Source organism: Stylophora pistillata, chromosome 5 (genome assembly GCF_964205215.1).
Source record: "Stylophora pistillata chromosome 5, jaStyPist1.2, whole genome shotgun sequence".
Lineage (NCBI taxonomy): Eukaryota > Metazoa > Cnidaria > Anthozoa > Scleractinia > Pocilloporidae > Stylophora > Stylophora pistillata.
In genome coordinates, this window is record NC_142523.1 from 20,898,352 (window position 1) to 20,911,432 (window position 13,081).

A 13,081-nucleotide genomic window follows, 5' to 3' on the forward strand; every position below is an offset into this window, starting at 1 on the left:
TATGGCGTCTCATGGTCTTTCTCAAATATATCTCGTCTTAATATTAAAAAAAAAAACAAAATTACGGATTAATGTTTCTCTGAAGATAGCATGTGGAAAAAAGTAGCATATAAAGTATATTGAGATAACTACTGCCATAAATGCGTTGGAACCCCCACCCGCTAGCTCAAACCCGGTTTACTTGAACTCCCACTAACTCGAAGAAGATCCAATTTCCCTTGGATTTATCTCATTCTTCCAGTCATTTTTATTTTCAACTTACTTGAACTCGGAAACTCCTTTACCTGCAACTCCACCTTAACTCGAACTAATTTCACTTCCCCTTTGCTCAAATGTACCAAGCAGAGAAAAAAAAAATTGGGAAAAAAATATTTCTTAAGGTCAGAGAACTGTCAAGAAATTTCACTTTGACTCAAGAATAACTTACTTCTTTGAAAAAATCAGGAAAAAGACCCATAGCTGCGGTAACCATGACGCACGCTGTCACCCTCTGTTCTTTGGAGTATTTGAGTTACTACAGGAATAACCATGGACTAATTTCTTACAGAGATTCTACCGTGTTTTGGCCGTTGAAGGTCTGAGCACTAGGCTAACCATGGACCATCGCTGCAACGAAGCGCCAGCTTATACGAAGGTGAAATTACACCGCGTATGCCAGGAGGGAAGATTACTTAATTCACATTGATTTCGCAATCGTTTCCCATAAATTCACTTATCTCCATACTTCTGACATTGATAAACATTGTACATATTGTCTAATCCGTCAATTCAGTATCCAAGCGGATGCCATATTAGGTTATGAGCCCATATTTGATCGGTAACAGCGGGTTGTGTCATAAAAACGATAGAACACATTTTTCCGGGTTCTAAAATGTGATAAAACCACTTGAGAGAGTTTTCTTTGTGTTCCCCCAGCATCCGACGTGGCTTTATCATGTTATAGAGCCCGGAAAAATGTGTTCCTTTACTTAACCCATACTTTAAGGATTTCTAGCAGGGTTTTAAGGGACGAGCATAATTTTTTAACAATAGCCAGCTGGAATGAAAAACAAAACAAAACAAAAAATGTTGCAACTGTTGTCTTAAAATTTGATAGCACAATCGATAGCAGCCTTACTCAGAACCAGGCCTTAGTTTGTTACTGGGCAACTTTACTTTTCTAGTAAAAAGCATTTTATTTTGGTACAACTTACCGGCAAATACTCTTACTATGGTCACAGACTCAAAGGGGACAGAGCATCCGTGATAAAACTGATTAAAGAATGGCCATATTTGGCATATGCCCGATTATGGCTTCGTTGATCATCGTACAAGCTTTTAAACGTAGGTCTATCTTTGACTCGCAGCTTACATATTACAGAGAGCAGAATCATGGATATAACTGGTTTAGTGGGTGCCAAACTTTAGACATTTTTGTGACATTTGTAATGGAAAGAAACAGAGATGAAATTTTAATTTAAAAGTTGAAGCGCATTTAATTTTCTTCTTGTTTCTATTGTCGTTCATTTATTACAGAATAAAATTGTACTCCACCCCCCCCAGCTGTAGAGATTTAACGAATCTCCCCGAGTGAAAACAACATTATCTAACAGTGAATTACGACCTTCTACGCATTTAGCATCAATGTATATCCCAATTAGCCACGCGCTATTGAGCTAAAAAAAAAAAAATGAAATTAGAACTGCGAAATGTTGAAAGTTACGTTCGATTTTTTACGCAAACAGTACGGCTTTTTTTTCCTTTGAAGACGTTTTAATTATAAAACTCGACATGTATTTGTTTGTATGTTCACTTTAATTCGAACACACCCCCAGTTAGGTTATGCTATCTGTGATTTTTAAAAAATTGATCGCTTTGAGGAAAAAAAAAACGACAAAATTTGTTTCCTTTTATATCTAATATCAATCTCAGAATGGATGAACTCCTTATATTACTTTGTTTTTGCTTTGAGAACCCATTCGAATGACTTGTGGTACTAAATTATTTTCACTATCCCATATTAATCATGAAGCCCCAATAAACAAATCAAATATTAGGACTCTGGCTAAAACTGTATTTGCATCCAAATAAGGGAAAATAACACGTTTCAAAAAGTTTTTATTAGAGCTCAAAGATCTTTTCATTCACTTTCTTTCGACGTCCACGGTTGACGAACAAGTTGGCTAAAACGAGGTAAACCCCTTTTCCTTTTTTTTTAAACAATTTCGTGTCTTTTTTCCACTTGATTTAAAAAGCTGGTGTGTTCGACGTTGCTGTTCAAGGGATGGTGTTCTGAAGTCAACCTCTCCTTACGAAGGACCCTTAACTTTACTTTCAGAGAACCTTCCTCCATCTCTTTTTCTCTATTCTTATGCGGGGAAGGGCAAGATCTATCAACTAAATTATTCTCTCCAGGGTGAAACCGCCCCAAAAGTTATGGGGCACTCTGATTTCCTGTTAAGATATTTTGCAGCTCTCACGAACTCTCTCGCCATTAAGGTCCTCTTAACTGAGGGCCTTAATTGGGCTTGCCGTCAGCCGTATAACGAGAAAAAAAAGCCATTAGGAGTAAAAGTTGACAAATTCTAAATGTTAATTGTAATAGAGAAAGTTGATGGTCACAATTTGCTCTTTAACTTTGACAGAAAGAAATTAACCGTTATCCGTAAATGGCAAAAATTCCGTAAAAGCGATCACCCATTAAGGACCCTCTTTGCTGTGCTCAAATATATATATTGAACTTTATATATATTCACCTTTATTACGAATTAGTACTCCAGTATTACGCCATTCTCGATATTATCACATCTTTGGGTTTCTTAACCCCCCCCCCCCCCCCCCCACCAAAAAAGAAGGAACGACAGCAGTTAAAAGAAGAGGACAGGACTAACTTTGATTTGAATTCTTCCTTTCAATTTTTTATTTTTTTAAATCAGTTCCTACGAACAATCTGGAACATGGCTCTTGCAAAGGGACTGATTATCTTGTTCATTTGTTTCTACGTGTTTACTGTCATTCTCGGCAAAGAGGTAAGTGTTGTAGAAAGTTAAAGCATTCAGCAGCAAAGAGCAAAACTGAAAGATGAATAAATGAGTTTTTTCGTTTATCCTCAATCAACCCCGAAAGAAAATAACAAAAAATTTTGGCCGTTGAAGGTCTGAGTACTAGGCTAACCATGGACCATCGCTGCAACGAAGCGCCAGCTTATACGAAGGTGAAATTACACCGCGTATGCCAGGAGGGAAGATTGCTTAATTCACATTGATTTCGCAATCGTTTCCCATAAATTCACTTATCTCCATACTGTTGTAGAAAGTTAAAGCATTCAGCAGCAAAGAGCAAAACTGAAAGATGAATAAATGAGTTTTTTCGTTTATCCTCAATCAACCCCGAAAGAAAATAACAAAAAATCGCCCGCTCACAGCTGCGACGAATGCAAACACTTTCGTGTCACGCCACGCAGCCAACATGGTACTTTTAATGCGACGGTTTTATTCAGCGTACTTTCCTTACCTTAATTAATGTTGACTTTGACGAAAAAGTGCATAGGACTGCGTAACTTCTAAAGTATAGATTCTTTATTTAGTATTAGAGAGCTTAAGCACCTGACGTTCTTGACAACACGAACGGCAGAGAAGCCGCGTAAGACTGGATCGAGGCCTTGGTGCGAAATAGAAAGGTTAAGCAGTGGACGTTTTTCAGACACGGACTTCTACCCGTGTTAACATGTCTTTGCTAAAAGATGCTAGAGATATGACCTTAATGGACAAGGGAATAAGTTTCTTTACCCCACTCTCTTGACAGAATGAATAATTCGTCTTACATATTTAATAGGCCATTCGCTCCGACGAAGGGCTAACGCTCGAATCGTCAGCTTTTGTAATCATTACGGTGGCCAATTTACCATTTCAACTTTGTTGATATATCCAAATTACCACTTCATAGTTGTGTAAACAATGCGAACAAACGAGCATGAAGTTTTCAGTGCATGATCTGGATGCCTAGAGGACCATTTCTCTTTCTCTAAATTCGTTAATCACAGCGAGATTTGTTATTCTTATGTTTATAGTCGGTTGCTCAAAACCTAGCATAGATGCATACGATATACGATGTGCAGTTACAAAATACAACCGATGCAGAAAGACAATCATCTATCTCATTTTGCACTTTGTTATTGCATCTAAATGTCGCTTAAGTGTCTTAATTCTAAATTATCGCTCAAAGTGATTTGTGATAAGCTTAAACCCGGTTTAAAAAAATCTTAGTTCTGCATTTGATGATTCAAATGGACATGAAATCAAATGACTTAACTCACTCAGACTTGGCGAGAAAACTGTCTGCCATTGTCGAATCCCGTTTAATCTATCGATTAAGCAAAAACCGCTTTACGCGCTGCGAAAACGTTTTTTAATCACTTAATGAAAAGCAGAAGAGCTTTTTATGGTTTTGAGTCAATAATTTGTCTCCTATAAACAAAATAACAGCTTTTTTTTGTGGCGTCCTACCTTCAACCTGAAAAGTGGCGTTCTGGCGTCTGCGACCTGACCACGCGAACGTCATAACATGCGCAGTATGTATATAGGTCCTCTAATGACTTCCGGTAGGCGTTCGTGACCTCAAGAACGTCTGGTGCATAAGCTCTCTATTGTGTGACTAACGACGGGGAAGCGTTCAGAAAAGGCACGAAGATATTCACTTTTGATTGCCGGAGAGAGTGCACTTGTATTAAAAACAAGAGTATGAAATGTAACGATTTGTGCCCACGGAAGAAACCCAAATGCCCAGATGGTAATAAAATGCCTAGGTTCAAGACAGTAACGAAAAAGCACAGAGGTCAAGTCTGCAAATGTGAAGGTAAATGTTAAGTTTATCTAGTAAGAATGCCCTAATAACAATTATTATTACACGTCTCGGGCAGTCAGAGGGCCAATAACTAAAATCAACCAATCAAAATGCTCTATTGCCGATCAATATTCTTTCAGTATTGGACCAGGCACTGTCCCGAATGATCCCGAATGATACTGCACTTGTGTCCCTTTGAACTTCAGTCGTGTAATAAATCTCTTATTAGGGAGCCTAAGCAACCACGACGACGAACAGAGGACGACGACCGGAAGTAGTAAGAACGTCACTGCGCAAGCGCAAACCAAGAATTCTGTCGTCGTCTCGACGTCGACGACTTGGGAAGGACCTGTTTCACGTCGTCGTGAACTTCCGAACTTCAAAGCAGTTTTTCTCATCAAAAGGTGCGGGTTTATTGTCAGTTTTTTGACAGTCTATGGCCGGTTGGAGTTTGTATTCACTTCTTCGGTTGATTTAAACCTCCCTATTCAGTTTTCTAAACAAATAAAATTCGAAAACCCACTAACTCAAATTCCTTCCTCCGCACAACAGATGTATAGTCAAACGGTGAAAGCGACCACGTAACGTTTAAGTTTATTTGAGTATATTTTATGAAAGAGTGCTGTTTATAATTTTTATTGAATGAAAAGTTTTAAATGGCAGTGCAATACACCTCTGCGTTCGGTCAAAAGCTGTGTATGGAAATGCGTGTTGCTGTTCTTCAATCGAGACGCTTTAAACAGCAATAAATCTTCAGATCGGTGGGTTAACATGAGCTTGAATACCTGTCAGGTTTTTGGAATCTATTTTCAAAATGTTTGATATAGATTTACAGCCATACAAATTATTGCGACAAAATTACAAGGGAAAAAATAGTATTCTTGGGTGAAGCGCGACGACTGCTATCTGTGCCGATCGCTAGCTAGCATTGATTAAATTTGACAGACTTCCTTCGTTTGCTCGCCAAAGGAACGAGCATCAAAGATAGAACATATTAGGCTAAAGCATGTTGAAAATCAGGCAAACCTTGTGCAAAATAGGTTTGTTTATATCAGCAACACTTAGAACTGAATTTAAATCTCAAATAACTTGCGTAAAATTTAATATTTTAAACTTTTGCGATGCGTAAATTATTGTAAATAAAGCTAAAGCTTAATAATTCCTTGGACTGTTGATGTTCAAGAATTGAACCTATATATCGAACTTTCGATATATAGGTGGAAATTTGATCCATGAGTGAGAAGAAGGTTTTGGACGTCTCTGAACGATGTCATTTCTTAAACTGACGAAGCGAGAATAAACAAGATCTTAGACGTCGTCGTCCTTGAGCAACTTCACTGCTTAAGTTTCATTTTCCCGCTAAAGACGACGTCCTCGTTCCAGACCCTCCTCGATTACTTGACGTCGTCGTCGTCCCTTTGGTCGTGGTTGCTTAAGAGAGGCCGCCAGAATATTTCGAGAATCGAAAATCAGTGACGAAAAATCTAATTTTTTTTTTATTTTGCCAAAACATCCCTTTCTGTGAACTAGTTTCGAAAAAAATCTCTTAAAGTTCCAGCGATTTTCTTTCCGGCTGAAATTTAAAAAAGTTTGAAAATTCGTTAAAAAAGCCGTTTTCGCCTTGCCTAAACGGTCAAATCGTCACGCAACTTTAGAAAAATGTTGGCAGCGCCAAACAAGTCCATTCACCATCAAACTTTGCACAGTAACTATAATATCACTGCACAGTAAAAGCATATAAAAAGTTTCTTGTAATTCTCCTTGGCATGGGTTTTATCGCCGTTGTTATTAAGGTGTATTTTGCACGCCTTTTTAGGAGACAAAATGAGGGCTAACTTTGACCGGTTTAAACGACACCTGGTACCTAAAAATTTCGACATTAAAACCCTATCAGACGAGAGCTCATTTATCAAACTATTCACCTGGAGAGTTTGGCCGTTGGAAATCAAGTCTCGTCTTGGTAGTTAGATAAAACGTGATGCCACCCAAGTGCCATGTAAGCGTGCAGAATTCGATGTTCATTTCAAGCTAATTACAGAGTCAGTTTGTCGAAAATACACAGAAAAAAGTAAATGACGTCAGCATCGTCATGTTTCTTCTGTGAAGCTGTGAATGTAAAGCAAAGTAGTTTTTAATCTTTTAGTCTTTCGTAACTACGTTTTAAGTGCCAGCGTGTCTCTTAACACATGTTAACACGGCTGATGGAATTTACAAACTTCAGAACATTTCGAAAACAATCACAATGTTGGCTAAAACGCCGCTACTTACACTAAATTAATGATGTGTTGAGTTGCTTCTTACCAAATATACTAAAAAATCTTCGTGCTTAAATGAAGAAAAAGAAAGCTATTTGGATCATTCACAGCATTCATGGTATAGACAACGTATGCAATTTACCAAGTTTATTGACCTGTGCGTGACCTAAGCCGTGACGCTTAACATGTTCGGGTCAACAAAGAATGGCCTCAAATTCTTTTATTTCTGCTTTAATAATCTTGGATGAAAGAACGATGTAAAAAAATTCGTCGAGGAAACTATCATCACATTTTTTAAAGAACTTTCCTAGAATAATTTGTGTGAAAATCTATCGTCGCGTAAATGGCCTTTTTGAATGGCAAGGATTCATCCATGTAATCCAGTTTTTCACTATTGCTCAAATAGTGCTTTACTGCGAAGGATCGTTCTCATATACGTCTCATAACCGCAGTTCACACATATGTTTCATATGTTTGTTGTTGTTTGATTTATCATCTACGGGTTTATATCGAATTAATTTGATGGCCTGCTCCCAGTTGGCTTGTTAGCTCAATTGGTAGAGCGCTGCACTAGTATCGCAGAGGTCAGTGGTTCGAATCCCGTACAGGCCTGAAATTTTTTTCAGGTCTGATTTTCACTATTGCTCAAATAGTGCTTTACTGCGAAGGATCGTTCTCATATACGTCTCATAACCGCAGTTCACACATATGTCTCATATGTTTGTTGTTGTAATCCAGTCGAGCGTGCAGTCAAAGAAGTCCTGAAGTGGTGGCTATCATGCAGGATGTTCTGAACACCTTAAAGCTGCAACACGGGGAAGTAACGAAGGCATATTTCAGGCAGGAAAACGCCGGTTGCTATCATTTATCATGTACGATCCTAGCGTGTCCAGCCATTACATAATCTAGCTACTGGTGTCCAGGTTATAAGAATTGACTTTTCTGACCCGCAGGGAGGTAAAGGTGCCGCAGACAGACTTGCGGCAAAATATAAAGGCCACGTAAGGGTCTACATAAACGAAGGCATCGACTTGTGTAAAGAAGTCAATTCCAAGAAGCTCTTCTTTCCCACGAGGCCATCGAAGGAGTGAGAGTAGTTGCAATTGACAGCATGGAGGATTCCGTTATTGATGATGCAAGGAAGATTCCCGGTATAAGCAAGCTCAACAATTTTAAGTTCAACCCCGAAAGCATTACAGCTTGGCGTGCCTATGAGATCGGGAGTGGGAAAGATATCAGATTAGAGAAGCAATCTTCCGGTAAGTGCTAGTGAGCTACATACAGTGTTGACAAGTAGCATATTTTTGATATGTTGCAATCTCCTTTGCCCCCTGTCCGCGCACAAGTCCCCCGTCCATACTCGGCCACAACCGTGTCCGTGGGTGTGTCCATCCGACCGTCTGACAGTGCAACCATCGATTTTTCTTTCTCTTGTCGATCACGTGTTTGTTAATTGATCGCTTCCTTCCCGCTTACCACTTCTTTTTTTTTCCCCGTGGGTCAGATCCGTTAGCCAGTCTCACTTTCGTCAATTTACAATTAACATAGCAATATTTTTTTTTTTACATGCATGGTCTATGTTGTACCTAATTTTCTTTGCAAAATCGCATAAAAAATTACCACAATTTAACAACGTCTTCTTTATGGAATCTTTTGAGGACCATAACATCCTTCCATTTTCAGAGTGTAGTTATCGCTGGATGGGGTCAACATTTTCTGCAGGTGGTTTTAAATCACTCAGCAAAAAACACCCCACGCAGACGGAGTCGGAGACTACAGAGAAACCTGAAATCTCTAAGACGCACAAAGTGATTGCTGGTGATGAAACAGCAGCATTTTCCTGCCCTCAAGACGGGTGCGTGAGAGTTTTTCAAAGGTATTCTGCCTTAGAGAAACACCTGACCTCAGAAAAATGCACAAAGTCTTTAGAGAAGAGATCTTTGCTAGACCTTGCCAAGATCGCATATAAATCTGCATTGGAAGAAGGTGTGGGGACTATAACAACTCTGCAACCAGTTCCAGGACGTGAACGTCGAACTGATTGCTCTAATAGGGAAGGCTGGGCTCTTAAGTCAACCAAGAAGGCCTACAGGCTTAGTGAGAAGCAGAGGGCATACCTTAATGCCAAATTCAATATTGGCCAAACGTCAGGTAGAAAATTAGACGGGGAAGTAGTTGCAAGAGAGATGAGACGTGCCCAAGTACCTGACGGTGCTCGAGTTTTCAACGTTGAGCCCAACCGCAGATCTCCTCCTACTTCTCCCGCCTTGCTGCTAAGGTTCGGAAACAACCATGACCGGATGATTGCGATGTTCAGGCCAGCGAAGAGGAAACAAACTTCACGATGGCAAGGAATTTGGCCCTAGAAACTATATCTCTTCAGCACCCAATATTGCTCGATCATGTGAAAGTGTAGTGTGATCGTCCGGGTGAGTGTAAAGTTAGGTCGTTCTGTTCGGTTCGTTTGTAATGTTAATGTTGTGAATAAGTCGTTTGTATGGAGCCGGTAGAAGTTGACACCTGTTTAGGGGAGTCTGTTCTAAGTTAGTAAACCAGCCGTTGAAAGTGGTCAATGCTGTAGGTTAGGCATTGCGCAGAGGAACTCTGCGCAATGCTTAACCTACAGAACGACCTAACTTTACCGACGGATCGAAACGGACCAATCATGACCGACTTACGCCACTTGAGTCTTACAGTCAATAACATCACGGAAAAACTGACCAATCATTTTACACGAACTGAAATAAGAACATTCTACTGACAACAGGTATTCACTTGACTCTGATGACGTCCGCACCGGTTGTCGAAACGTCAGTCACTACCATTGACAACAGTCCTTCTCAATCAGGACTACACTCACCCGGACGATCACAGTATACTTTCGCATGTTACCCCCGGGTTCAAGCCATTTACTGCATTGTTCGATCAGTTCGATATTTGTACCACAATAAAAAACGACACGTTGAAGAAGCTAAAGCTTGGCATGCTGCAGAGTATTTGCCAGAACTAGGAGCTGAACGTTCCTGTACTTGCCATTCGACGAAAAGCACCATACCTTACCTTGCTTGGTGGAGCTGTTTCCCAGTGCTCATGCCAGATACGCCAGTATCCCATATTAATTCTGATCGGTTACCTCGTTTGCTTGTTATTAATACCTAGGGCTGTAGTGGCTGAACAGACCGCCTAATCGATGATATTTTATTTACAGGACCCCAAGGACAACAGTGTTACACACTGATGGGTTTTTCAATCCTGTATAAAAATTCGTTATTATTATTATTATTATTATTATTATTATTAGATAAGTAAATTTTAATCAGCAATTTTGGCATTTTAGGTGGTTTAGGAGTTTCTGTTTTGGCTATTTCAAATTAATTAAAACAAGAGGGTAATTTAACAAAAAAAAAAAAAAAAACACAAAATATACGTACGAGATACGATTTAAAAAGACATGCAGCCAATGGAGTAAATGGATAACTTAATGTAACTCTAAAAAAAAAGCGAGCAATGGACAAAAAGAACACAATCGCGCTATTTTAAAATTCCCCCGTAAATGTTCTCAATGGTCCTTTCATTATTTAGATCGACAGGTACGCAGCGAGCTGAAATAATTATTGAGCCGTCACACGCATGTAAGGTACACTTTGTGCGTTGCCAGGAAGCTTCTCACGCATTGCATATGCGTTTCATGAGTGCATGTGTAGAACTCAAATACATATTGTGATTTCGCAGTAATTTGATGCTCCCTCTTTGGAATAATGTCATGGCTATCTACGCTGTACATGTTGCACGGCGTCGACCAAGGCCACATACTTTTTTACACTAAAACGGGTATGTACTTGCTTTAACAGTGCCATCAGGTGCTAGTCATTTGCACGTTCGGTTATGTTTGAGTTTGCTTTTCTAAAACTATATGCAACTGTGTTTTGGCAGCTGTTAAATTTGACCACTTGCGGCACATCTCAAATTGCTTTTCTCAGGGAAATTCTCAGTCGTGTTTCCAGTGCACTTTCCTTTGCGGATTCTTCAGTGTAGCACCAAATATTTTTAATAAGAGTTTGACGAAGTGAGCAAAAAGCAGAAAAAGGCTTAACCTAACTAAGTGGTCAAATTTACTGGTTACCCAATTTGGATCATGGGTTAGGTCACGTACGCAAAATGGTCACGCTAAGGATGAACTTACGAGAATTTTCAAATGTTATCTACGTTTTCGGTCACATATAAGTCACCAAACCTAAAATCCTTCTCTTTTACTAAGTTAAAGTTTTAGGAATACGTTGAAATTTACTTTTGGATATGCAGTATAAACTGAACAGATCATTTCTTCAAGTATAAGAAGCGATGTTTTTGTCAAGAAATGTTTCGGAATGTTTTTAAGTTCGTAAACCGCTTCACTGAGTCGCGTTAAGAGACATGCTGGCACTTAACGCGTGATTAAGAAAAATTAAAAACGACTTTAGTTAACATTCACAGCTGCACAAAAGAAACAACGATACTGACTACTTTCAATGGTCATTTATTTTTTTCTGTGTATTTTCGAAAAGATGACTTTATAATTAGTTTGAAATGAACATCGAATTCTGCACGCTTACATGGCGCTTGGGTGGCATCACGTTTTATTTAACTACCGAGACAAGACTTAATTTCCAACGGCCAAATTTTCCAGGTGTATATTTTGATAAATGAGCTTTCGTCTGGTATGGTTATAATGTCGAAATTTTTGGTACCAGGTGTCGTTTAAACCGGTCAAAGTTAGTCTTCATTTTTTCTCCCAAAACATCGTGCAAAGTACGCCTCTATAAAAACGGCGATAAAAATCATACCAAAGAGAGCTACAGAAAATTTTTTATATTCTTTTACTGTGCAGGGATATTGTAATTATTGTGCAAAGTTTGATGGTGAATAGACTTGCTTAGCGCTGCCAACATCTTCCTAAAGTTGCGTGACGATTTGACCATTTAGGCAAGGCGAAAACGGCTTTTTTAACGAGTTTTCAAACTTTTTAAAATTTCAGCCGGAAAAGAAATCGCTGGAACTTTAAAATATTTTTTTCGAAACTAGCACACAGAAAGGGATGTTTTGGCAAAATAAAAAAAAAATTCGATTTTTCGTCACTGATTTTCGAATCTCGAAATTTGCTGGCGGCTTCTCTTAAGCTCCCTATAAGCGCGAAATATATCGTATTAACCAAGCTTGCTCGGGACCGTACTGGGAGAAGATCGGCCCTCGGTCTTTTTTGTACGGACCTCGCTGCGTTCGGTCCGCGCTGTCAAGACCTCGGCCGGGCCGATATTCTCCCAGTACGGCCCTCGCGCTTGGTTAATACGATATATTTCGCGCTTACAATGCGAAGCGTTACTAGACGTGAAGGTTACTAGCTTATGTATGGAAAGCCGATTTATTTTTGGACTGGCTGCCAACGGTAACAGTGAAACTACAATTCTAGCTGGAAGTCCATACATCTCTATGCGTTCTTTTTGCGGATGTCTTCTGTTGACTGTTAGGCCAGTATTAATTTTGTAGCGACTGTTTCAATAAAAGGGCTACTTTGTCCCCAGATTCCCTGCGACAGCATTCTGGCGCCAAAATGGGGTAACTACAAAAGGGGTTATTGTTAAAAATTCTTATTACACTAAGCGCAAATCAAACAGTTTGCCATATGGAACACTCAGAATTCTCATTCATTATTATTTTAACAGAGTGTAATAATGGTTTACAGTAACAGAGTGTAATAATGGTTTACAGTAACAGAGTGTAATAATGGTTTACAGTAACAGAGTGTAATAATGGTTTACAGTAACAGAGTGTAATAATGGTTTACAGTAACAGAGTGTAATAATGGTTTACAGTAAAAGTGCAAGTGTAGCTGTTATGCAGTAAGCACCGACGATTTTTAAAACGAGAAGACCTTCTTTCTTTATCTAGCGCGCTCTGAGACTGACCAATCAACTGGAAGCCTTTGTTTCAGCATTTTGAACATGGCTAATGCTATATACAGAGTATTT